This window comes from Alosa pseudoharengus, unplaced genomic scaffold, assembly GCF_046254945.1.
Source record: "Alosa pseudoharengus isolate Yale_2024_CS ecotype anadromous, Long Island Sound unplaced genomic scaffold, YU_APseudo_1.1 YU_APseudo_1.1_scf_2, whole genome shotgun sequence".
Taxonomy (NCBI): Eukaryota; Metazoa; Chordata; class Actinopteri; order Clupeiformes; family Clupeidae; genus Alosa; species Alosa pseudoharengus.
Window position 1 is genome coordinate 18,154,634 of NW_027468663.1, and position 27,500 is coordinate 18,182,133.

At 46.2% G+C, this 27,500-nt stretch overlaps 2 long non-coding RNA genes across 2 annotated transcripts in view; both read left to right on the plus strand.

The window, feature by feature from the left end:
- Positions 1 to 1,252: 1,252 nt before the first annotated feature.
- Positions 1,253 to 14,670, plus strand: LOC143135095 (uncharacterized). The gene is made up of 3 exons (XR_012988799.1): positions 1,253 to 1,451; positions 7,465 to 7,640; positions 14,302 to 14,670. It is a non-coding gene; the product is annotated as an uncharacterized LOC143135095 (long non-coding RNA).
- Positions 14,671 to 24,898: 10,228 nt separating this feature from the next.
- LOC143135096 (uncharacterized) overlaps positions 24,899 to 27,500 on the plus strand; it is a 3,145-nt gene continuing 543 nt past the window's right edge. The window contains exons 1-2 of the long non-coding RNA XR_012988800.1: positions 24,899 to 25,274; positions 27,319 to 27,448. This is a non-coding gene — a long non-coding RNA (uncharacterized LOC143135096). The remainder of the gene's footprint in view (positions 25,275 to 27,318; positions 27,449 to 27,500) is intronic.

The following is a 27,500-nucleotide window of genomic DNA, read 5'->3' on the forward strand; positions in this document are numbered from 1 at the left end:
GTGTGTGTGTGTGTGTGTGTGTGTGTGTGTGTGTGTGTGTGTGTGTGTGTGTGTGTGTGTGTGTGTCTCTGTGTGTGTGTGTTTGTGTGCATTTGCTGGGCAGAGAGGGTCAAGCAGGCAGCCTTAATTACAGCAGTGATTAGCCGACATCACTGTCAGGTTTGGCCATGGGGGTTTTAAATGGCGGCGGGCTGCAGCGGTGGGCGGTGCCGGACGGCTCCAGAGAGGATCGCTCCTCCAGGTAATTACAGAGGAGGAGAGGTTACCCAAGCAACCACAGACAGTCTAACCACAGAATCATCCAGGTCACTGGTTGTTTTATGGGTCAGTGCAGAGATGCAAAGGTTAACCATACATCTAGTCAGGTATGTAATTAAACTGCACTGTAAACCTATAATACACTACTGTATACCCCATGCACTAGTTATTATGATATATGGGTATCTGTCCAATCGTAAGGCACCATAATGTCTACTCAATGATCAAAACTCTGTTATGATGATAATGAGATGAAGAGGAGGGGTCAGTGTTCCATGAACTAGCCATAATTAAATGCATTAATTAACATGCACATATCAATTACAATAATTTGCGAGCAAGAAATAAAGTTATGTTATATTTAGTGGTCTGTGGGCCATCTTGAATGTGGAACATAATACCTTGAACATCAACATATTTTGTTTATGTTCACTAATTTATTAATTTGTTATTTTTTCATGGAAGTTTGCCACCTTTAAAAAAAAAGGAGGGAAACAATTGGTCTGTGTTCTATAGACAGTTGAAATGTATCTTAATGACGTTCTCTCTGTGTTTCAGAGTTACTGTGTTTCTCACCTCTGACTGGGCTGCAATGTGCCAATGGTTTCCAGATGCTTTCCTTTGCCAAGAACCTCTGGACCCGGAAGCGGATAAATTGGTGCATGATGGGTCTTTGTTGCTGCAATGGCATTAGTTTATATGACAGTCAGCGTCCCAGGAGTTAACACAACACGTTTGGGGCAGTGCCATTTGCCAGAGAGGCCGTGATCTCTTTTTCTTTTTTAATAAACATGAATGAAACTAATAAATTAAGTGAGAAAGCTGTACAACAGTGTGTGTGTGTGTGTGTGTGTGTTTGTGTGTGTGTGTCTGTTTGTTCTGTTTGTGTGTGTGTTTTTTTTTGTGTGCATGTTGGTGTGTATGTGTGTGTGTGTGTGTGTGTGTGAGAGAGAGAGAGAGAGAGAGAGAGAGAGAGAGAGTTACAGGCAGCATGCATGAGATATTATCCTCCAAATCCACATGCCCGCTGCCCCCTCTTTTCTCCTTCATACACAGACCAGAGCCATCACAGTGAGAACCAGGAAGTCTCGAGCTGAGGTGCAACATCAACAACATTCCAGCAGGATTGTCCTCTCCGCATAGTTCTACCTAACACAATCAATCAAAGGGCCGACTCGCAAAGTTAAACTGAGGTGAGAGTTACGGGTAAATATTACAGACAGAGGTTGCCCCCCCCCCTCCTCCTCTGCACCATCGCCTCCCTCTTTCTCCCCTCTTTCTTCCTTCTTCTCTCTCTCCTTCTCTCTCCAGCCTCCTCTATTCCTTCCTTTTCACATCTATTCCTGTGCACTTTATCCAAGGTCCCTATTCCTGTGCACTCCATCTGAAGTTCCGTTCCAAGGGAACAGCCTGCAGACACACCTCGGCAGGGCCATGGAAGAGGTGATTTAAAATGGCAATTGGGCCAGATGTGTTTTGGTACCAGCCTGTCTCCGGTGTGGTACAGACTCTCTCTCCCTCTCTCTCCCTCTCTCTCCCTCTCTCTCTCTCTCTCTCTCTGGTCCTCCGCAGGCAGGGCAGAGCAGCAGAGATTGAGCATGGGATGGCCGAGCTCACCCTCTGCTCCGTTGTGGCCTTTTCATAAACACGGCACCAGTACCTGTCACGAGAGCCCATCATTTTCCCCTGTGGCTTCCACTGTTTATACAGCACAATTCTTACATTTATTCAAACATTTGCTTTTCAATAAACATACAGGACCACGCCGCGACCTGAGGGGATTTATTTATAATTTGTCACCTGATAGTTATGAGCTCTTTTTTTTTCTCCCCTCCTTGCTTCCCCCCACTCACTGGCGTCTCCCCTCAAACTTCTTCCCATGAAAATTAAACAAGTTTAAACGTCTGGGCCCTCGTTTCCTCCCCAATCTTATGCTCATGTCCTTGAGGAGGCCTGCACAGGCAGTGAATGGGAGAATTCTGCCAAACGTGGGATTGCACCCAAACCAAAATTAGACCACGGGGGAAAAAAAAAAACTCTCATGGCTAAACTGAACTAGGAAGTAAAAGTACTTATCTGTGTTTAACATGTATTGAGTTTAATCTATCGGACACGTAAACATCCCATTGATAAAAAGTACTCTGCAGGCAGATTAGAAAATAATTAAAGGGGGAAGAGTTTTTGAGTGGAATGTAAACTTTGCGAGGATCTCTATTTCTGTTTATTTTGAAACAGCTGTAAAGTGAGAGCTCTCATGCCAAGTGTAAGCAGCTGTTTGTCACTACTGTTTCAGTGAAGAGCCACTAGAAATGGAAAATCCTCCTTGGCTCCCTCTTTTTCTTTCCTCTTTTCCACATAATTGAATGCCCCCATCATAAAAATGAAGGGAGTGGAGGTACACCAGAGGGGTTTGTGTGTATGTTACAGGGGGTGGCGTGAGGTTCCATGACTGACATGGTACCAGCCTGCGATTCCTGCCCATATAAGACTTCTCTCATCTCTTTGACTTGAGTCACATGCACACAACTGCCTTGAGAGTTCCGTCTGATCCACACGTTCACTGAGTTGCTTTCATATCTTCCTCTCCCTCTCCTTCTCTCTCTCTCTCTCTCCCTTTGTCTGTCTCCCTCTCTCTCTCTCTCTCTCACTGAAGTAACACTAACTCCACTCTAAACAGAGCTGCGATCGCAGCCAAAGAGCTCTGGAGGGATTTGTAAGCTTTGCGTCTGGCTCGCACCGAGGCCGAGTTTTGTGGCGGAGCCGTGATTTAAGATCCTTCCGCGCTCTCCAGTCATTTAAGTAGGAGATCCTCATCCCGAATGATTCCAAGAAATCAATCCAGAAATAATCTGGCAAAATCACTGTGCACCCATGTGCTGCTTCAAGCTATTATACAAATGCAGGGCTCTATTGGGGCTTTTCACAGTCAGTCCCAAGGAACAAGGTGAGAAATAAATCAAGAACTGTGGAGAGAAAAAAAGGGAAAAAAAGGAGGAGGGGACAAAAGGCAGGAGAACATGTAGCTGTTCTTGTCTGGCATGCCCGTACGTTATGAGTTCAGTAAGCCGAGTAAATCTCCTCAATCTGATGGAATCTAACTTCTGTCGTGTGAAAGTGTCGCAGGAAGCGGTGGGCTCCGAGGGGAAGTCAGCGGTGTCTGTCGGCAGCGTGCCACATGGAAAAACCTGACCGCCTCTGTTTACATGCTTGCAGGCTGATTTATCGGTGTGTATGACACCCAGCGAACAGAGCATCTCTGCAGGCCTTTTTATTGCGACCTAAGGAATGTCTATTCTCCAAGGCACCCGGGATAAAGCTATTCCTCTTTCTTTCTTTCTTGAACTCTCTCTCTCTCTTTCTCTCTAAGTTAACTTAATTGGGACAGCTTTCTACAACTTGCTATTTCTTTGTATGCAGGCATTCCTAGCCTAGCTAGCTTACCAGTTTACTCTGACGGGGTAATTTAGTGAAGGGGCAATTGGATGTTTAGTCTATGTCTCGCCCCCAAATCTTCTAAGATGTCCGAGCATGGCAGGCCTTGTCGGGTAGCCCCACTGTCAGTCACTGGCCCTTTCACATGCTTGGGATCTCTCGTGAGATAGACATCATGGCATTGCTATCTAGAACAAACACACCATTTCCCCCTCAGGAACAACAAGCCCCTCAAAGATAATCTGCCAATCATGCCTTCAAAACAGATTGATTTGGCTGTGTTAAGTGCCAGTCACAGTGATAAAATGTAGGTCATCAAAACAAATCAAAGTGTATGGTAGGTAAGCCTGGCCAAAGTGTTATGAACTGAACCTGATAATATACACATATATTTTACAGTGTAACAGGTTGAATGCACACACTGCTCTGAGAGGAAGACTTCTCAATTGTGAGTGTGGTGCAATACAGCCCTCCTCCGCATGACCTCAGTCATACTTATGATCTCTCACTTCTCTCTCACTCTCTCAAACTCCACTGAGAACTGTAGCATTCCTCCAGAAGCCCAGTCCACCCCTCCCTCTCCCTCTCTCCTCTCTCTCCCTCTCTCTCTCTCTCCCTCCCTCTTTCCCTCTCTCTCTTCCTCTCTCTCTTTCCCTTTCATTGCCATCCTTACCTTGTGTGTCCTTTTAACCCATGATAACTTTAACACAGTGCTTTTAAATGCCAGTGTTGATGAAGACGGGTGGGGTTGGGGCGGGTGGGGCGTGGGTGGGTGGGTGTCCAGGCTGAGGTACAGCGCTGCTGTGCTGGGTGCACTATGGTTCAGGAAGGTCAGCGCTGGGCTAGTACACATGAACTCATCCCTAGTTCCCAGACTCTGCAAGGGACTGGGCGCTCTCTCTCTCTTTCTTGCTCTCTCTCTCTCTCTCTCTCTCTCTCTCTCTCTATTTTGTTTCTCTCTCTCTCTGCCTCTCTCACTTCTCACTCACTCTCTTCTCTTTCTCCCTCTAAGCGGTGAACCCTCTGTGAGGTTGGGTCGTAGTGGAGCCAGGCTGCTGGTCATCGATCAGCCCTTATCAGCCCTTTCCTGACAGTTCAGAAGCGCAGCTGGGGGGCCAAGCCATTCACTGAGGGCCCCTGCAGTGGGATGGATGGAGAAAGAGAGAGAGAGAGACAGAGAGAGAGAGACAGAGAGAGAGAGAGACAGAGAGAAAGAGAGAGAGAGGCATCAGGATGAGTTTGAGGTCTCTATACTGTCTACTGGGACGTGACTAGGCCGTCTGTTATTAGTGTTCCTGGCAGCCTGATAAGGCTAACAGAGAGGGAGAGAGGGATAGAGAGGAAGGGGGAGATGGAGAGAGAGAGGGAGAGAAAGAGAAAGATAGAGAGGCTGATAATATGCTGTGGTGGTGTACACTGGTAAATTGGTGGAAGTGACATCACCTGATCATACGAATACATAAAATTAGGAAAGACATCAGAGGGACCAATATGTTTTCAGTCTGGCCCATATAGGAGAGAGTTAGGCTGTGTATATACTGTGTAAATTATTACGTTGATGATGTATAGATAATGCTTCTGGGCATCTGAGGGGTTTTCCGGCTAGCCGTAGCCCCTAGCGTTAGAGATGTCCTTTCCCTGGTGGTCCTCCCCATCACTCCTGAAATGTACAGTCTCCACACAAATCCAATTACGTGTCTGACCTCTGCCTGCTGCACTGCCACCATGGCTAATTGGTCGGGCAGTCCACAAAGGGCCATCTCAGACTCCCAGTTCGGTGGCCTTCAGGGAGGAGAATGTGCGATTTGTTTAAGCTGGAGGCTACGTTCTGGAGACTTGTGTGGGGACGGGTGGTTTGAGGCTGAGGGAGAGGTTGTGTGGCTGTGGGGCTGGGGTGGGTGGGGGAAAGAGAGAGAGAAGGAAGGAAAGAGGTGGGGAGAGGAAGAGGGAGACGAGTCTATGTGGTGGCTCCACAACGCTGATTGCTTCGCAGTGGAATCCACGTAGAGATAGGGGCTTGCAGTGTGGATTGATAGAGACGCACTTATCATCGGCTCGGTCGGAGATGGCCTCAGGGGTGATAGCCGCCGTCCTCCCCCAGGGAGACTCGCACGTCTGTGGGGTGGTGTGGGGCAAAGGGGGTGACCCCTGCTCACCCCTGGAACTCTTAGCTGGTGCCACACCGCACGCTCAAACAACCATAGACCTTGACCAGGTCATACATACTACATAGTCTGACACGCCATCGGTGACCCTATGCTCAGCGTTTTCCGTCTCTCAGTCTGAGACACTGTCAGTTCTCTATTTCAAGCCTCTTTCTTTCTGTCTTTCTTCCCTTCTTTCTTTTATTTGTATTCTCTCTGTGGGTCTCCATGTGGACATGTATTCAGAGGGAACAGTCTGTTCTATTGAGGTTAGACTGGCACAGGCCAATGTTTGATGGTTGAGCTGTGAGTCTCAATTGCTTCTGTTGCTCTCTGTCTCTCTCTCTGTCTCTCTCTCTCTTTCTCTCCCTCTCTCTTTGACTCTTTTTCTCAATTCAGTTCAAAAGATTTTTTGGCAAATTTGGCAAATGGACCTCTAGAACTTTCTGCAACAAGTATTTCAAGTTTGTTGCACAATCAGTGCAAAAAAAAACCTTAAAAAAAAGCAAAGAAAAAGAAAAAAAGTCCCTTCTTTCTCTTTTGCTTTGCGCTTATGACTGGCAGGGTGAACTTGTGGCAGACAGTTAGCATGTTGTTGTCAATGACTCACCAGGACAACATGACTATTGTTAGGGAAAGCACATAGACTAAATTCAAGACACAGTCATTCAATTGGATATGCTGCTCGTAGTGGGACGGATGAATGGGAGAATTGGTACTTCTGAATGACAAGGAAGATGTAAAGCGAGACAATAGAAATTTGTCCCTTCTTTTGAGGAGACAATGAGCTCAGTTGCGTAGTAAGAAGTCCCCAAGTGCCTGCCTATCAGTCACTGTCACCATTAGTCCACTGAGACACTTTTTAGCCCCTGGCATCGTGTAACTCCTCGCTGGTGTTTTGACACGTTCCCCACGCCGCGCCCCTGACACACACGCATCTCGAGACGTCTCTCACGCCGCTGGGCGGGCCCCGGCTCACCCCCCCATTGTCTCTCGCGGTCCCCTGAGCGCAGACTGCACTCCGCAGACTGTTGTAGACAGACGGACACTCGTTCTGACGGCTGCACGCCTCTGCCCTCCTGGTGTACCTGGTGTAAAACGAAATCTGACCTCCATAGAGTAGTTGGGGGAAGATCATTGTGGATAGACAATCCTATTGCCCGCCACATGTTTTTCCTTCACCGTAGGAAGCACGGTAGAGCCCAGTATAACTTGCAGTATGTTTATTGCATGAGTTTAAGCCTGCGGCTTTATGTTGACGTCTACCCACCATGAATCAGGGAGAGATACTGCGCATGTAAATGCCGACTTGTAAAAGATATACGGCACCATAGCAAAAGTACTGAGGACCAGTTGCAGTGCACTGTTGACGTGTCTAGTGAAATGGATTAGTTTAACTGCCAGTGTAAGTGTGTGTGACGTGTGTGTTTGTATGTGCGTGTCTGTGTGTGTGTGTGTGCGCGTGCATGCTTTTATGTGTATATAATGCCTTCACAAGGAGATAGGCTGTGGTTCCCACACTTCCCTGGACATCAGGTCTCTCTCTCACCCTTCCTCTCTCTCTCTCTCTCTCTCTCTCTCTCTCTCTCTCTCTCTCTCTGTCTAACCTTTCTCGCTCCCTTTCTTCTAGACGCCTTGGAGCAAAACACAGCAGAGACAAAGCCAGCAATGGAGCCAGGATGATAAGGCTGTTCACATCTGTCACTCACACTGCCGAGGGCAGGTCAGCCAGCACAGACCCTTCTAGCCTGTGGTTGCCCACCTCCATGTCCAGACTCACTTCACTCTCCGCAGTCCCTCCCTCATGTAGGTGCCTATTTGTTTTGGATCAGTTACCGTAGTAGTTTATCAGACTGCCATATGGTATGCTATCAGCTTTTTTATGGCCACATTAGTCTCAAGAGATCCGGCTAAGTTATTATAGACAAGGTATTTGTCTCTCTCTCTGTCTCTCTCTCTCTGTCTCTCTCTCTCTCTCTGTGGATTTGTGTGTGTGTGTGTGTGTGTGTGTGTGTGTGTGTGTGTGTGTGTGTGTGTGTGTGCTGTATGGCTGGTTTGTTTTGGTGAAATTAGAGAGTGACTGTTCCCTTCACTTTCTCCGCTCAGCTGTTGGTAGTGTGCGGCTTGGCTGCTCATCACTCCCTCTCCTCGTCTCTCCTTCTCTCCGTGCCGTCCGCCTGGCTCCCTCACTCTTTCCCCTGACGCATCTGTGTCTTTGATTATCTCCTGGCTGAGCCCAGGCATCAGATAACAAAGGGGGAAAATGATTAGTAAAAGAACAGAAAGCTTAGGGAGGCATTATGGTCTTAGCGGTCAGTCGTCCAGCAGTAGACTCAAAGGAGGAGAGGCAGCCACTTTACCCATCAGGCTAAAAGGCAACAAATCCCCCGAGCCCAGCCCTCATACGCAAGACACAAATGAGAGCCATATCCCAGATCATGGGGTATTTACACACGAGTCTGTTTGTAATACACGTTAAGTACCCTTCCATCCCAGCACTCCTCTCCTCTGACCAAGAAAAAAAGATCACTCGCTCTTTGGCTTTTGTTCTCTTGTTCTCTCTCTTTTTTTCCAAACTCAGTAGACAGAGGTCACAGCTAGGGCTGATAGTGACTTAGCATGTTTTGAGGTAAGACACTGACGCCCTCTTTACAAGTTTGCACGACAGCAGGGGATATTTGAATGACAGGACTCCACACACAGGACGCGCTTTTTGTCTCCTCCTCCTCCTCCTGTAAACCGCCTCCATCATTTGCCACACAATTGATGGCTCAGTCAGCCGAAGCAACATACAAACTGTACGTACACGTCGAAATATGCATGTGATTAGTCACTGAAACAAACATGCCCAATCATTTCCTGTGGACTAGCTAAATATAAGGGCATGTCCTGAATGCGGCTGGAGTGGAGTGGGGGCCTCCCTGGCAGACAACACAGCTCACCCCACTGTCATGGCCGAGCTTTGGGGTGAAAAGAGAGAGAGCCAGCTTTGGGGTGAAAAGAGAGAGAGAGCCAGCTTTGGGGTGAAGAGAGAGAGAGCCAGCAGTATGAAAACCAAACTAATAGCTTAAAGCTGTTGATACTTTGACTTCAGAGCCAGGCTACACACATTCTTTAGAGTTGGCTGGTGGGAGCCCCCGTTTTTTTTTTTTTTGCTATTAGGGGAAATTACACCCTCGCAATCGCCAGCTCTGCCATCTTCCCTCTATGTCACGCAAAGACGCCCACAAAAATCTCTCAGGACAAGAACATATTTTGGCAGCAATTACGCCCCAGAGAAAATAGCCCTGCTGCTGTCCTGTGATGTGCTGGGGTGTGTGTGGCAGACTGTGTGTGGGGTACACCTGTGAGCGGTTACCACTGCCTCCGTTCACAGTCTTCAACATTATGTCCGAGTGTCAAAGAAAACATTTTTTGTGTTAAAGTATGATATTAGTCGCTTTTGATGCTCTGTACTCGTGTAATTGTGGGAAGAATGAACTGAAGTTACAATGTGGTGCAGGTTTATTTTTTCCATATGAAGTGGTTATGTGCAATCTGCCCTCTCATATATCTGTGGTTGTTTGCACCATTGAGAGATCTGATTCTGTCTAAATATCTACTCTCTTAAAAGCAAGAGGAAGAGTGTAAAAAGCAACCCAGCTAGTAGAGGAACAGCTAGTCAAACATTTCAGTTTTCAGGTCTTTTGTCTACTTGGCCATCCTATCAAAAATACGCTCACACAATTAGCAAGGTTCCTTCCAAATGAGATATATCAATAAGCAACTCCACATAAAACTTTGGGGCTTGCCAAGAATGAAGGCACTCCCAGGAAATGAGAAAGTTAGAGGAAGAGAGACAGAGAGGTTAAAATATAAGCTCCCATCTTGCACCATTACATGTTCAGAAACATCTGTGACATGACAGTTCTCCCTGAAGACAAATTTCAGCAAAAATGTAGGTCTGAAATCAGGGCTGTGGCCAGTGATCTGCTCTTAAAAAGTGTCCAATCTCTTCTTCCCACAGTGACCTTTAAAAATGACATTATAACACCAACTAAAGCTCATATTCTCCCACTCGCTGCCTCTCTCTCTCTCTTGCTCCCTCCATCCCTCCCTCTCATCTCCCTTTTACTCTCATCCCACATACACATGCACAAAGATGTAGATGAAGTATCTTAAAACCCTGTTATAGTTCTTACATTTGAAATTGTAACAGGCTGAGTTATATCTGTTGAAGATGTTCTTGGTTTTTAGTTTGGTCAATAAAAGAAAGAATGGAATATGGACATGGGAAGTTGTTACCATCCAGTTTGCTAGCTTACACACACACACACACACACACACACACACACACACACACACACACACACACACACACACACATATATATGTGTGTGTATATACCCTTGGAAAAAAATCTATGAGTAAGATTATTCTCTCTGGCCAAGGAGGGACTGTGGGGACTGTTTCTGCAGGCCTCTTATTCGGTGACATCATCAACGGCAATGGTCATATCTCCGCTCTGACCTCACATCCTGTTCTGCTCCCTCAGTGAAAGCTAGAGCTTTGCCGTCTCGTGAAATGTCTCTCTCAGGAGAGATTAAGTCAGTAGAGCTTTCATTCTCCGCCTGTTCTCCTAACACCTGGTATCACACTCTGATGGACACTGTGGGGCGTTCGGGGGATTAGGAGGAACGACTCACAGCACTTTCACACTGAATGGATTATTTTATTTCAGTTAAAAAAAAAACAGTCAACTCACTCATTTATAGTCTACCACTATTTTTATATACACTCTCTGCTTGACTGCCTGTCTGTCTGGCTACAACTGAACAACTGTATTTGTACAAGCCCCAGGTAATGTTGATGTTTCACAGGAACAGAAACATTTCTAACATTTGATAATGTTTTTTTTTTGTCTTCAATCTGACACTGATAGACGAACTAAATATTAATGAGCCTTAAGTCATCATATGTGATTTCTTTTATCTAGACTATTGAGTTTGGCATGTCACTTATTGATGAGCATTACTGCTATGGCGTGCACATGAAAGAGCTACCCCCCCTTTCTCTGATTTCATTACCAAGCATATGACTGTAAGTCACCACTGACTGACTCCATTTGAGATCGAGTTACTGACAGACTGGTTGTGTTATGATCTACCCTGCCGTCTGTGCGTGTGTGTGTGTGTGTGTGTGTGTGTGTGTGTGTGCATGTGCGTGAGGCTGAGTACGACTAGCCCAAGCAGCAGCAGCGATGATTTAGGAGTGCGTTTTCCTGTTTCCAGTGCCTCTGTGCTTTTCCTGCGGAAATGTAATTGCAGGAGGTGAGGTGAGTGTGGCCTGGCTCTCCCCACAGCCCGCCCTAAAACGGGGCCAATAAAGGCACTTTTTATGGAGCGTCACCCGAGCCGGCCCCTTCATCTCCCAATTGGAGGAGACAGTGCCACATTCATTTCATTCGTCCGTCTGAGCCATCGCTCTAGCTGGCGAGCCACCCGGGTACACAGACTTTAGTGCCCATCGGTTGGGGCCCATGGAGTGGCCGCCATTTTATTGATCAGTCGTCCAACAGACGTCCAAAAATCTGTTTGTCTAGATGTTCAATTATCGAACTGCATTTTTACGACCAAAAGGGCTCGTGGTCAGATGTCCAGATTCAGAACCTGCTTTGCACATTGTGCAGATTATATGGTCCTGGACCGACCTTCGCAATATAGACATGATCTGCGTGTCTAGTGGATGTCTTTGCTGGGAGGGATATCCCAGAATTCCCATCTTAAAGAAACACAGTTTGAGATTGCTCTGTGATCTGTATACTATATGTAGTAACATATTTTAATGTGATTATGATTTTACCAACCTCCCTAAAAAATAGTACATAGAGCATTGCATGAGGGCCCAAGTGTACAAGAAGGATATCAGCTCCTTATCTGGAATTGATTTTTTCCATAGCAGCCAGAATATTACTAATGTTTGAGGTGTCTGCTAGTGTTAGATATTAGGTATCCAACTATGACAAAGCAAAACAAATTAAATTGGCCACTGCTATGACTTAATATTGTGTTTGAAAGATCACAATGTTATTGGTGGCCTGGATGAAAACAGAGATATTTTAAAACAGAGATATTCATTGTGTATGTTAGATAAACAAGCTTGTTAAAATGAAATGTAATGCTGACAGCTTGTAGGGGGTTGGGAGTTGTTTATATAATTGAGTCACTGAGTGAACACATGACATGTTTAGAGAATGCATCCATGTTTTTGGTGCCCTCTAAGATCCGTTGCGTTGCCTTTATGTCACCCAAGAGAGAAAATATGAGTTTCATGACATAGTTGTGGTTAGCTGAACACAAGTTAGCTTGTGATCGACATACCTCTCCGTCTCTCTCTCTCTTTCTCTTCTCCCCACATACTGCAGTTTTTTAATTGCTTCCAGTCCTTGGGAAAAAGGCGATTTTTTGAGCAAATTATATGGGTGCATTCCACCTCGTATATATGTCAGGCATTTCATCAGCAGAGCACTTTCAAGGGAGAGGTGGTAAGCAGCCTTGACATCAGCTGCAGCTCAGCTCAAAGCACAATCCATTCATTTTAAGCCCCTTGGAGATCTCGTACATGCTGGGACGATCACTTAAGAAGAAAGAGAAGAGGAACAAGAAGAAGAAGAAGAAGAGAAAGAAAGAAAAAAGAAAAAAAGAAACACCCTGCCTTTTAATCAGACGAGGTGCCTGGACTGACCTCTGGGTGTGTGAAGATAATGTGTGTGTCTGGACTCCACGTACGGGGCAGAGGACTGTGTGTGGGTTTCCAGCGATGACGCGGATGGGTTATTGGATATGGAGAGGAGTTCAAGGTTCGAGCTGCAGACCTGTTGAGTTGTAGTGATGATTTATCCAACATGGGCCCAGGCTTCAGGGTGTCGTGGGGGTGTGCATTTCCAAGGGAGTCATACAGTGTGAGGAGGAAAGCAGGTTTATTGGTTGATGAAACATCATCGAACCAGCTGTTTCCGAAGCTTCAGTACTAACCCCTCCCCCCCATCCACACACCCACCCCCCCGCCTTCCACCAAATGCCATGACTCCCATCCACTGAAGCAGCTTCTTATCTAAAGTATCATTCTAATAGTGAGTGTTTTAACAGGCTATCCATTCTGTACACCTCCCAGTCCACACTCTGATGCCAAACCAGGCTTTAATCATATCCTTCAGTCTTGACATTATGTGGGAGTTGCAAACATGACTCATGTTGACTGATGTTCATGTCCAGTAAGTGGAAAATGCTTGTCGATTTCGTCTGAGTATTGGCGGTGTGAAGCTAGGTGTTTTCTGTCTTTGAGCAGCCCCTAGATTACATTTACGTTCCCCTTTTTTCTTGAGACAGTAGGCTGAGCTTCCCGTATTAGTCAGTGCGTGCACAAGCAAACCAGTGATTTCACTCTGGGAGAAAATAAACCACAACAGATAAGGTTGTCCACCGAGGGAAGAGGATTACACTCACTCCATTCTCCCAAAGCCAAAGCACTACTTTTAGCTTGAGCAGTTTGAAGGTGCTATCACAGAACAAATACGTCTGCAACAACAGATAACACACTGATAGTTTGAGGCCCTTCACTTTTTCCACTTGTAAACACGCGTACGTCATTTCAGAAGAAAGCAATCGGTTTTATCGTAGAAGGAGGGGGAAAGGGCCCTAGCTTTGCCTATAGCATTGTTTAGGGAAGCGCTCACTTCTCCCGCCTTTTGTTCTGCAGGGACAGAGACTCTGTGTCACCATGGTTTGCTCTCCCAAGGTTCTCCAAACAGAGCGGGACTTGCCACAGAATGTGTCCCTGGAGGGCTGTGAGTCACGCGTTGCGCTTTGCCAAGTACAGTCGGATGTTGGACCAGAGCGCTAGCTGGGAAATTGGGTCCTCGTTTAGCTTGTCATGAGTGGTTTTCTGTGTTTCTAATACAATAATTGTGAGGACCGCTTCCTCCAATTTTGTATCTATTGTATGTTCGATTGATCTCATTTTATTTAATCCCCTGTAGTCGTGGTACATACTCAAAATGATGTGAAGACCGGAGAGAATACGAAGAAGAAAATTCTACATATGGATTCCATGCATTCGCTCACTTAACTTTTTTGAGTTTTGCTGAACTACCACCTGGTCCGCAGGTGTTTGACATAGCCGTCTCTCTCTCTCTCTCTCTCTCTCTCTCTCTCTCTCTCTCTCTCTCTCTCTCTCTCTCTCTCTCTCTCTATCTCTCCATGTGTGTGTGTGGTAGACAAGGTATTTCTGTTGGTATTTCTTGTTGATGTGTTGATGTTAGTTTCTCTTTTAAACCTTTTTTTTTCAGTGTGGGGTGCGTGTGTGTGTGTGTGTGTGTGTGTGTGTGTGTGTGTGTGTGTGTGTTTGTGTGTGTGTGTGTGTGTGTACCTGTAATGATGTTTTTGTCCTAGTTGCCTTTGTCCTCAGCCCCCTCCTTTGTTTGCCTCAGTGAAAGTGCTGCTGGTCATGGGGCTACTTAATGGGGTTAAAATGGCAGCTGCTGCCCCCTCTTCCACCCACCCCCTCAGGCAAGAACATGGAGAATGCCCACTCCACCCACTCCACACCCCTGGAGCCTCGTCCCCTGCTCCACCGAGGGAGTCAGACAACAACCAGGTGAGCCTGAGCAACAGGTGCCTCAGCCGTCTGCCTTTAATGTTATCTCCCCCTGACCTGTGACACCTTGGCTCTCTGGCTACGATATCTATCTATCTAGCTCCTCAGGGACTAATGTTACATGACACATGTTCTTGTCTCTTCTTCTTCTCTCCCTCTATTTCTCTATTTCTCTCCCTCACTCTTTCTCTCTCTCTCTCTCTCTCTTTCTCTCATTGTCTTGTTTGAAAGGGAGCTTTTGTAGTTGTCATAGCCTTATCTTTCATTGTTTGCTGGCGACTGACTGTTGGAGTTTGATGTGATTATGGGTAATGAAGTTTCGAGCTTGGCTAGTTCACATTGACTGTGCTGAATAAGGGCGCACCGAAGCAAGTCCTGGAGGCACTCCATCTCTCTCTCTTTCTTTCTTTCTTTCTTTCTGTCTTACTCCTGCTCCTGTGGTCTTGGCATTTCTCACAGCCCCAAGGGTTGAGTGAGGGTCACTAAGTGAATTAACTTATCTTGTTGGTTTGTTTATCTTAAACCAGATTATAGTGAAAACACACACTTGCACATAGTTCTAAGTACTTGTTCATCTTAATAACAGTGGGCACATGACCAGGGACCAAGCATAGGCTGCAGCTCATTGATCCATAGCATATTTCTTGAATTTCCCCGGATCAATAAAGTATCTATCTATCTATCTATCTAGAAATATTTATTTTGGAAAACCCACACATTCCACAGCCATTGATCCTTAATAATTTATCATTTAATTTATATTTATTAAGTGCTCTTGTCTCTGTCTTTATGAATCAGCCCAGAGGCCCTGAGGTAGCTCTGGTTTGGACTTCTCCAGGAGGGGGAGAGGGTTCTGGGCACTGGTTTGGACTTCTCCAGGAGGAGAGAGGGTTCTGGTGAGACAGGAGCCACCTGAACACAGTCAGGATCAGGAACTCACAACAAGGCCCAGGGTGAATAAACGTTCCCTCTCTGATGGGAAAGGATTGTTCCTGTGGGATTCACTCCTTCTCTGCGTTGGTCTGTGCTGTGGAGACGGCACTTCTTTTCCACACTGGCCACTCAAATATTCGTTGGCCCGGGGGTGGGCAATCATATTTAACATTCCTCATTTGGTGAATAATGGACCAAAGTGCAGCCAAAAAGTGAAGGAGTAAGAGAAAAAGAACAAGAGAGAGAGAGAGAGAGAGAGTTAGAGAGTTTTCGTTTTAGATGAGTGTGAGACAAGGCTTTTAGTGGGAATAAACACTTTTGAAAACAGCTGGCAGGGAATCAGAGGAACCCTGACTGAAATTGATTAGTTTTCAGGGAACGCACTCTGTAACTGTACGGCCATTTTTATTGGATGTTCAAGAAACAAGCTGATCTCACTAATGGGTCTGCATGGTTTCTTCTTCAGGGACTCTAAAAGCGGATACCCAGAGCCATTAATATGATGCTGCACTTGGAGTTTAGACTTGCCTCCACTTAAATGAGATCTCAAAAAGTCGAGCATCTAATCACTGAGGAATCCTTCTGAAAAAAAGGGACTAACTTAATGGCAGTGTTTGCCTTTTTATGGTGTGTTTTTACTGTTCACTGTGCTTGTGTGAGTATATATAAATGTGTGTGTGTGTATGTGTGTGTGTGTGTGTGTGTGTGTGTGTGTGTGTGTGTGTGTGTGTGTGTGTACTTGGTCTATGCATCTATTTGTATTTGCATGTACTGATATGCTGAGTGTCTACTTTTTTCTGTGTGTGTGTGTGTGTGTGTGTGTGCACATGTGTGTGTGTATGGTCATGTTGTTCTGTTTTAGCCTTGTTGGAGACCAGTGTGTTTTGAAAATAGCCCCTGTGCTATTTATAACTATCTGAAGGTCCAAAAGCCTTGGAGCACCTTAAAATAGAGGCCTGTCAGTGGAGTAATTATTCCCCACAGGAGGGATCGTTTGACAAGGCACAAGGCAGGGGTCAAAGGTCGCGCCCTGTCTGCCTCCCTGTTTGCCAACATCATAGCCAGCATGGCCACACCACAGCACTCTCTCTCTCTCTCTTGCTCTCTCTCTCTCCTATCTCTCTTTCTTTCTCCCTCTCTCTCTCTCGCTCTTTTTTGGTCTTTGATTGTCTCCACCCCTCTAATGCTCTCTCCCTCCTCTCTTGTTTAACAATTAGCACTGCACGTGACAACAAACAGAAACGGCCAGCACAAACAAACAAATAAAAAAGCCTTCCAACCCACCATGCCCAAGTAGCCATTACAATCCCATTCAGCCCAGCCCAGACCCATACTTTAGTCATTTGGGAGCACGTCCCAGTGGTTCCAGACTCTGGCCTCCTCTGTTTAAGCAGCAGTGATAGTCTGTGTCTCTCCTCCATTTCTGTGGGTGACTGATTGCTAATTATGATAGAGCACTTCTTGCCGCAAGCAAATTGAGCCGCGAGAGAGGCTCCTTCTGCCCTCTGCGGTGATTGATCGTTTGTCTCGCCGGCCACATCTTTAAACGATGTGTGTATTTTTAAAACTCCCAGCAGGCTCTGCTCTGGGTCCTGATGGATGGGGAGAAGGGGGGGGGGGGGTTTGCGCGCGAGTTACTTGCAGGGTCCGGTCGCCACCAATCATGGGCGCAGAGTGGCGGAAAGGCGCTGTGCATGCATCAGCGCCGATGCTCGCTCACTCGGGGACTTTGATGGAGAGCTGAAGTGAGGAAGTGCCCGTTTATTTGACTTGGTGAATTTCAGGCTGATTGTGTCTCATTAAGACATGCTGCTAGAGAGGCCTTGTCGTTAATGATGAAGAGAGCTGCCATCTTTTTTACAGAGAAATCGCCGAAAAGTTGTCTTCATGAATACTTATGTGTCAGGTTTTCAAGCTCTTTCAGCCACAAATGTTACTGGACCTTCTGACCATCACTGTCACTACCTGCGGCTCGTTTCTAATTGAGCTGCCCTTTGAGAGAATATGTTACCCAGGGTGCCTCTGCAGGTTACTGACATTTGACCTCCTAAGGCCTTGGAGCAGGTAGTGCATGTCACGGAAGCGTGGTGCCTGGTCTAGTCTGTGTGTGTGTGTGTGTATGAAAGAAAGAGAGAGAGAGAGAGAAAGAGAGAGAATATGTTTGTGTGGGTTAGAGAGATGGAATTTACCTTTGTCTTTGTATTTGTAAGACTGGGCAAGCAAAAAGGTTTTGATGCAGCAGTTTTTTTCTTCTATTGCAGTCTGACAAATACATTTCTACAGTGACATCCTAGACCCCTGAACAAGTCTGTGCAGATACAGATCCTGTCTTCTGATCAAAGCGGAGGTATTATGGATCATTAACAGCTCTTACAATTCAGTTGACAGATGTATTACAAGTCAGCTATTTACAAGTCAGTCAAGTGCTTGTTTGTTGGGAAGTAACATGAGGTTAGTTAACTGTTACTCTCTTGATGCGATCATGTACAATGTGAATGTGCAGTGTCTTCTTGTGCAGTCTGTCAGTTATGACTTACAAAGCCCACTTGACATGGGTTAAACGTCACTGCGGAGGAAGTTTGTGCTTGGTTGACAGGCCATTGACTCCATCAGAGAGGCGGCACGCAACACTGCGGCACACATGCGCTGCAAAGCAAACACGACTTCCAACAAAAAAAAGTGAACGGCTCCATAAACGGCAACAAGCAGAAAACAGTTGACAACAGGCCTCCTATTAGGGACCCTGTTAACCGTTCCGCTGCGTTAGCGCCCTGGACAAGACACATCACCCTCAGATTAGCTTGAATAGCTAGCATTCCTCTGGGCCAGTTTATGGGCGGCCAGTTTCACTGGACATCAGTTGCGGGCCCATAAAGGGTTCTCGGCCGGAGTGTTGCTATGAATTTATTATATGGGCCATGAAGAGTAAATTGGCTGTGCCGCAGAGGTCAGGCCTCCTGGAGCAGATAAGGTCACTCTGGTCCAGCCGACCGAGGGCACCGGCTCCACCCTGGCCAGCTCAGCCCTGCCTGGTGCAGCTTTGAAGTGATTTAGGGTTTGCGAGGAGAGTCCTGTGCCGGGCAGCGTCATTGATCTCAGGAGCGTATCGTCAGGCCAGAGCTCTGCCCGGCTTTGTTGTCTATTAATGGACCCCAAACACCACCCCAATAACCCCCCCCCCCCCCCCCACCCACACACACACACACACACACACACTAGGCATACTTTATCTCCAGACAAGCAGTGGACGAACGACGCGCTCTAGATACCAGTGGAGAAGTGAACATCTGGTCTGTCCCCCTAACCTCTCTTTCCTTTTCTCTCTCTCTCCCTTTCTCTCTCTCTCTCTCTCTCTCTCTCTCCCTCTCTCTTTCTCTTCCTCTCTAAAGTGTTCTAGTGGGATGAAATAGTGGGTGAGAAAAAGAGACACTTTCTTTCATGGTTGAAGGGAGGAATGTGTGCAGTCAGGCCTCGACCCAATAAAGATGCCACAGCACCCGGGCCCTATTAGTGAGGCTATGTGCTGCTCTCATAACCTCGGGGGTATCCCGACGTGCTGACAGAATCCGTGTTGACCTCCATGCATGAGTAGTTGTGGGCACGCATGAATGTCTTTGGGGTCATTTCAACCACCTCCTTGATTTGACCTCTCAGCTCATGATGACAAGGCAACATGCAGTCGGGAGGAAGCTGGCTGGTAAGGGGCTTGGACACACACACATTCACATACACACACATGCATACTCTCTCACGCACACACACACACACACACACACATACACACACGCACGCACATACACACACACAGATACACACACACACACCTCATGTAGCTCGATTTAAAAGTATGTGGGATAAAAGCCTCTCCTGTCAGACAGGGCACCCAGCAGCAGCAGTGCTTTGAAGGTTAACTAGCAGAAGAGTTATAGCTCCCAAATGTTACACAGTTTATTTGGTTTCAATGCAACAGGAAGCAGCTGCCATCTACTGTAAGTGTCCAGCTGAGGCCGTGTTATTAGAACAGGGAATGGATTGGTGCAGGAGAAATCCCACGTCGCTCTCTTTCTCTCTCTCTCTTTCTCTCTCTCTCTCTCTCCCTCTCTCTCTCTCTCTCTCTCACTATGCATGGTCAAAATTGTGAGCTCTCTTTCTAAATCCTCATGTCATCGTTGTCATCTCTCAACTCCCGCAAAAACATTTATTCAATTAAATGTAAAACATTGAGAGCACGCATCTGTCACAACCACTTCTGCTAAACGAAGGTGTTGCAAAATCCTTAGAGTAATGTGAGTTTGATCAAAGTTACCTCCTCACCCCCTTCCTGAAAGTTTGACGTTGTTAGGCCAAGCAGGCAACGATTTGCAATCATTGTTATGCCTGAACGCATTAGACCTGCTATTTTACAACACAGTCATCAGGTAATTATTTCTTCATAAAATAATTGAATTATGAAGTCACTTACAATACAAAAGCCTGTCTAATTCCCCCTGAACTCGGAAATGCTTTAGTCTGTAATGACTCGTCAGTTTGTCATGGCAATTGGAACAGGTCGCTATTAATAAAATTGGTTATAATTGTGGGAAAACACAAACTTGGTCTGACCAGATGATCACTGACGCGGTGTCCGTAGAGACATTTCTAAGGAGATGAAGGTTGACATGGAAATGACACAAGCACTTAGTTTGTGTTTTCCTTCCATGAGAGAGAGAGAGAGAGAGATGCCGGAGAGAAAGAGAGAGAAAGAGAGAGAGATATGGGGAGAGCCTGTGTGTGGCTGTCACCACTGTCTCTGTTGTCACTGGCTGTGGACTTTGAGCTGGATTACTTAGTCTTTTCATATTCTTCAAAGTGAAAACAAATGTATGTTTATATACTTGTTGTTTATATCACTGATGAAACGTTTCGATCAGAGGTTACCCTTTCATGGTCATTCTCAGTTTTCCACTCACTCTGTTTTCCACTCATTGGCTCATATTTACTGTCATGTTTCTCTCCCTCTTACATGCTCTCTCTCTCTCTCTCTCTCTCTCTCTCTCTCTCTCTCTCTTTCCATCTTTCTTTTTCCACCGTAGAGGTGGCATTTGGCTCATAGGGCAATCCCTCAGAGTGGTGACGCTTCAGCTGTAGCAGTAGGGGGTATTAGCTTTAAGTGTGAAGTCAATTTCTTGTCTCAAACTGATCTCTCCCAGATTATCTGGCCCACTTACCCACCAGCAGCTAACGTCCTCATGCTCCGAGGACCCTGCCTTCACAGAACTATCTATCAGCTCTGTGAACATCCACAAGATGAAGAATGAATGACTCTAAAACATGAGCCTCTGGGTCATATCATGTGGAATGTCTGCTATTCTATTCTATTGTTGTTTACTATTATGTGTTTAGCTCCTCCTTTGTGCTTTCTGATTGATGCACTGTAAACAACCTGCCAAATATATGAGAGGAATTCTTGGGTTCTGTCTCAGTGGTTATGTAGCACGGTGGTTCTTAAACTGGGGGTCAGGACCCTCAGGGGGGTTGGCAAGAATATGGGAGGGGTCGCGAAATGATTTGCGATGATTTTTGATTTTTGATTTTTGAATTAACAAAAAAAATATAAAAGAAACATGTTTAATAAAAACTGGGATATTCACTAGACCTAGAAGTATGCTAATGCTGCTCTGAAAGTGAATATTCTGTTTACGCAAAATCAAATATCTACCTACCCTCTTACAATGATGATCTCAAACATGCTGTACATGAGTTAAGTGACTACTACCATGCAGCCTTGTTTTGCCACAGGAGCATCAGTTATACATTGGATGAGTTGTAGTTATCCATTGGAAAATAATAAATCAGATTGCCAAAGGCTGCCATTGGCATTAATGCCTTTGGTGTTAACATAGCCTTGCTCTAAGAGAAGACATTTTCTGCCTCCCCCACCAATGCCTCGCAACATTTTCCAAAATGAAACTATTATAGTATAGTATATAAATATTTTGACTGTTGGAGAGAAGGGGGTCGCTAGACTTGGCCAAAGATTTTTCAGGGGTCGCCAGACAAAAAGTTTAAGAACCACTAATGTAACATAGTGTTTTGGGTTCTGTCTCGGTGGATATGTAGCATAGTGTTTTGGGTTCTGTCTCAGTGGATATGTAGCATAGTGTTTTGGGTTCTGTCTCAGTGGATATGTAGCATAGTGTTTTGGGTTCTGTCTCGGTGGATATGTAGCATAATGTTTTGGGTTCTGTCTCGGTGGATATGTAGCATAGTGTTTTGGGTTCTGTTTTGGGTTCTGTCTCGGTGGATATGTAGCATAGTGTTTTGAGTTCTGTCTCGGTGGATATGTAGCATAGTGTTTTGGGTTCTGTCTCAGTGGATATGTAGCATAGTGTTTTGGGTTCTGTTTTGGGTTCTGTCTCGGTGGATATGTAGCATAGTGTTTTGAGTTCTGTCTCGGTGGATATGTAGCATAGTGTTTTGGGTTCTGTTTTGGGTTCTGTCTCGGTGGATATGTAGCATAGTGTTTTGGGTTCTGTCTCAGTGGATATGTAGCATAGTGTTTTGGGTTCTGTTTTGGGTTCTGTCTCGGTGGATATGTAGCATAGTGTTTTGGCTTCTGTCTCGGTGGATATGTAGCATAGTGTTTTGGGTTCTGTCTCAGTGGATATGTACCATAGTGTTTTGGATTCTGGTTTGGGTTCTGTCTCGGTGGATATGTAGCATAGTGTTTTGGCTTCTGTCTCAGTGGATATGTAGCATAGTGTTTTGTCACCAAGGCTGCGTTTGTATCATTTTTGCCCTTTGAGTTCAAGTTCCTCAGAGATTCTACAGCTGTTCTATGGAGGACAGAAATGTCTGATTGTTTTTTGTCTTTTTTTGTCCCGCCATAACTCAAAGACGAAGATCAAGGCTCACAATGTTTTTTAAGCTTCTCAAAATTGAGTCTGATTTATAAGGCTAGGGGAAAATTGTCAGTTTTAGCAATTTCCACAAAGGATGATGTTATGGGACCGGAATGATGGACTCCAAAAGCCCTCTGGAAAACAAGTTGGCGTTTGAGGGCCTTGACAATGGAGCACTGTATCGCCATTCCACTTATTGGCCCAGATTGATCGGTAGTGCATTAGATCACAGAGATTTCCTTCCCCCCTACACACTGCTGCAGAACTGACCTTATGTCGGGCCCGGCGTGGAAACTAGCCTCTGAGAGCCTCCGTGCTCGGAGCTTGTGAGGGTCTGGATTCTCCATTATCTATTGGCCGCCACCGGCTTGCAAACTCACGCTGTGATGAGATCGAATGGCTATCTGAACATGTCTCACGTGCCCTGTGCTGCGCTGCTGCTGCTGTGTGTTATTTCCCACACTCCCTGGGGACGTTCACCAAATGTCTGCTGACACAAATAAACAAGACACAATAAACAACACACAACAAATAAACAATACACAACAATAGACGCAGCCTGTTTTGTAGGGTGTCCACTATCTCAGTGAAAAGGTTTGAAGGCATGACCCTTGCTGTCTCTCTCGGCTGGTGTTTGCCGGGTTTTGGCTGGCCTGTGTTCCTGCACGGCGGTCTGTGACTCCGGCGGTCAGTAATGAGGGTCCAGGCTGGGCTGAAATGGAAAGGATTAAACGTGAGGAGGTAATTAGGCCTAAAGAGGAGATAATTTCCCTCGGCCAAGGCTCCTGTTGTTTTTAGTCCTTCTGGAAAATGTGGATTTTCCGATGATGGCCATTTGAAGGTGTCAGAGTGGAGCCAGCCTGAATTAAAGGGAGGCACTACACAGTCTAAACAAGCAATCTTCCCCATTATCTGCAGTCTGACAGGATAATAAAGCACCGCACCGCCGCTGCTCACGTGACCGCGCCAACTGCCACAAACGACCGGCATCTATCATTTAGAGCCCGTCTGTGTGTGTGTGTGTGTGTGTGTGTGTTTGTGCCATGTGTAAATTATATATGTTTGTTTTCATATATTGTTTTTATGTCCGTTGTTGTGCATTGCACTGACATATGAAACTATGAAACCATGAAATGTGAGAATTTGATTTAGTTCTAAATATGCTGATATCTCATCAAGTTCAAAGAGCATTTCAGTCGCAAATAGTTTGATTCCACTATGCTTAATATAACATATATAAATAAATATGTCTTATATTTAAATTCATTTTCTACATGCAGTCACTTCTTAAAGATCAAAAGTCACCCGGCTTGGCCTTGACATAAACCATATCAAATATAGCTGGTGCAGCATAACCATGCGCCAGTCTGCAAGAGCGCCATAAAAGTTCAAGAGGTTATAAAGGTAAATGATTTCATCTGCTAGGGCCGGCACTTTGGCAGACGACGTGAGCCAATGGTGTCGCGCCGAGCCCGTCCACTCACCCTCAGAGGTGGAAGCGGCTAGTTAGAGCACCGAGTCTCCTGAGACGCCTGTACAGACCCCCCTTCCAAACACCCCCTACCCCCCCCCCCAACCCCTACACCCACCCCCAGCACCAGCACTACCCTCCTCCACCTCCTCCTCCACCTCTCCCTTGCCCCAGGCTTTTAAGTGGAACCTTCTGCCGCGAGCCTTGGGTCTGCGTGCAGGGCAGCTGGTGTTCGTCATGCATGACCAGGGACATTCCTGTTAGTGTAGTGTAACCTTCCCTGCACTAACGCAGATAACGCTGGCACCTAGCTGGGCCCTAATCTGCTGGCTCTGCTGCAGGCCTGCGCAGGGCCGAAGGCCACAGGGGTTAAACAATTCCACCCCGCCGCTGGCCACCGGCGTCAGGGGACTCACACCGGCCCTCTGCCGGACTGCCAGCGCCAGTGACCTCACCACGGCGGCTGGAGAAAAAAAGGAAAGGGGGAAAAAAAGAGAGAGAGAGAGAGACAGAAAGGGGGAAGGAGGAGAGGAGGAGAGGCCGAAAAGAAAACGAGTCTAGGAGATTATTTATTGCTTATCTTCCGAGATCCCCCAAACTAAAACTCCCACTGAAGAGCAACAACGGGTGCCCCACTATGTGCCTCTCCGTTTACTTGACTCTTGTAGCCCAGCTTGTAATTCATGAGTGCTTTCCACGCACGCTGTCTCGCTCCCTGCGCATCCATCACCACCGTCGAGCCTAATTGGTTTCTCTCATGATTAAAAATGATTGCGCTCTCCCCGCATGCATTATGCTTCGACATACACTCTCAATACATTACACTTAGACACACGTCATACATTCATCTCCAGACTATTTACATTCCCCATGACCCGGATCGCCATTATCTTTCTCCCAGGCTCCAGGTTGTAGTCTGTCTCACTGACGGATTTATTTGACAAGCACAAAAATAAATATCATAAGTTATTCATCATTCATTTTTTGCTAAAGGTATGCGATTTACTTTACTGCAACAGTCTGTGCTCCCACACTCCAACACGTGCACTCACAACCATTTTCAGTTTAAAAAAGACTTTCTCATCCTCACTCTCTCTCTCTCTCACTCTCTCTCTCTCTCTTTTTTTAAATCTCTATAGGCGTCGCGGCCCAGCCTTTGTTCTCCCAGCTTTATGGGTGACACTATCTAAGTGAAAAGTCCCCTCAGCGTATCACGCTGACATCCAGGCCAAGCGTAATGGGGCTGGCATTAACCCTGCGAGGGTGCGGGGGCTGCCCGGCTGCAGGACGGCGCTCAGTGCAGACTCCCAGGGCCCACATGTGTAGACCAGATGCCCGGCCGCGGAGGTGGGCGTGACCCTCACGGGCGCTGACAATAACGCCAGGACAGCGGGTGTCAGCCCGAGAGAGAGGCCTACACCTCATCACCTGGACGCCTAATTGATTTCCGAATGAGGTCCCGGCGTTTTTTGGGCCCAGTCATCTTTGAAGAGGACTGTAAAAATGTCTGGGAAGATGAGGGTATATGCCAGGCTGTTATTCCACCAGCGCTCAATCTTTTTCTCTTAATCCCTCTCACTCTATCTATCTGTGTGTCTGTCCATCTATCTATCTGTCTGTCACTTTGCTTGCCTCCCTCCATCCTTCTCTCTCTTCCCTAACATTTTCCCGCTTTCTGCTTTGTTTTTGGTTCAAAGCTGGCACACCTGCCTACTCTTGCCATCAAATAACAATCTTCCCCTCCTCCGAGCTCCACCTTTTTCCCCATTCCAGCCTCCCCTCCCCTCCCTCCACCCCACCGCCTGTGTGATGTAAAGTACAAGAAAAGAAAAGGAGAAAAGTAAATCGAAACCATATTCTCATCCACCCCTCACCCCCACCCCCACATCACAACTAGCCCTGGCCTCTCCTCTCCTCTCCTCTCCAGCAGTCTCTTTCCCTCTGTCCATACGGCACCATGAAGCTGGACACTAGAAAGGCAAAATGCCATGTACCCACCCCAAAATGAAAAAAAAAAAAAAACAATCAGACAGAGATGGATAAATCATTGGTGTGAGTGGTGTGTTGGGGGGTTGGAGTTATTGGAGGGAAGGGGGGTGAAGCTGGAGGCTCAGCGGCCAGGCCGATCCATCTTATTCTGAATAGGGCTGTACGTCTGCCAGCAAATGAAAGCCAGGGCCCGTGGCGGCCGGCCCTGTGTGTCTGACGGCTCAATCGGCCGATCGCCCCACTCGGCGCACAGCGTCCCCACAGGCTCCGGCTGGAGCAGGATGTCTCTATCACCATGATGAGGAAATCAGACCAGCTGATGGGAGAAGCCTTTCAAAGGGGCTGCAGCGTAGGCCGGTGTACATCTGCTCAAAGATTCCAAACAAACCAAACCAAACAAGACAGAACAAAAACAAAACAACCCTCAAAATTAAGTGTGGACATATTTCTTGCACTTTGGGGTTGGTTTATTGCATAAAAAGAAAGAAAGAAAGAAAGAAAGAAAGAAAAGGGGAAAGAAAAACAAAGAAAAGAAACTCAGTAGCTGTCTGCAGTTTTTTCTTTGTAACGCTTGAGAGGCAGTGCTGGGTTTGCACCATGCTGGGTAAGGCAGGAAAATGGGCACGGGGGCTTTGTATCCATGCCATCGTTGAAACCCATCTGACCCTGGCAGTCCGATTGGCAAAGTGCCTCTCTCCATATTAACGCTCCTGCCAGAGTAAATATTTCCCTGGTAACTAGGCCTGCTGATCACAGAATTATTTCCATATTTATATTGTCCTCAAAACATTTGTTGGCCCCAATTTTTGAATGGAGGGGAGAACAATGTGCTCTTCCATCAGCAGGCCCTCATGTGTGAAAGCGTTTACATATATGGATTTTATGTTCCATCTAGATTCCATTTCATACAAATAAAGCACAATTGAAAGTTAAGTGCAATTTGAATGAGGCTTTACACTGTAAAACTTATATTGAGCTGTAAAATCAAACTACTTAATTTAAACTGAAATCAGAGGATATTTCATTTATAGTTGCCCAGTGTTTATACCAGTAATTACTGTAATTTCACAGGCAGACAGAGATTACATCAGCAATGAAAAAAAAGCAATTAACTCAAGAAATGCAGTTAAGACTGGAAAAAATGAATCCTACACTCGATCATCATTGTCTGAGCCTGTCACAACTGAAAAAAATGCCAGTTAAAGCACCTTGTATTTCTCCTCACAATATTTAGCCTTCCATTTCTCAGACAAAGCTCATCTCCCCACTCCGTGATACAAAGAGAGAAAATCCCTGAAGGACGTTAGCATACCACCAGCACAACCCCGTCCATTCAAGCCCACTCATTCACCGCTAAACCACCAAACACCCACATCCACTGGCATGAGAGGGAGATCAAGCAGTAATTGCTCTCTTTTCAATTGGCCTCTTAACATTTGTTTAAATGCTTGTGACTACCAAATATTTTAATTCCCCAAACATGGCAAAGTGGTTAAAAAGTACTTTCGCTTGTGAATGGAAGAGCTCTTTATTGCACCGTCTTATCCCATGCCATCTTCTCTGCTTATCTCCCCAGTCTGGGCTTCCTCTGCCCAGACCAGCCAATGGCTCCCACTTATCTGCCCACTACTGACCCAGTCATCACCTTTAAAGGGCAGCCTTGTGACCTATGACCTCACGCCACCCAGGCCTGTCTGTTTCAAAAGGTAGGAAGTCAGCCATGTTGTCTGTTTTGGACTTGGGGTTGGGGTGGGGGGG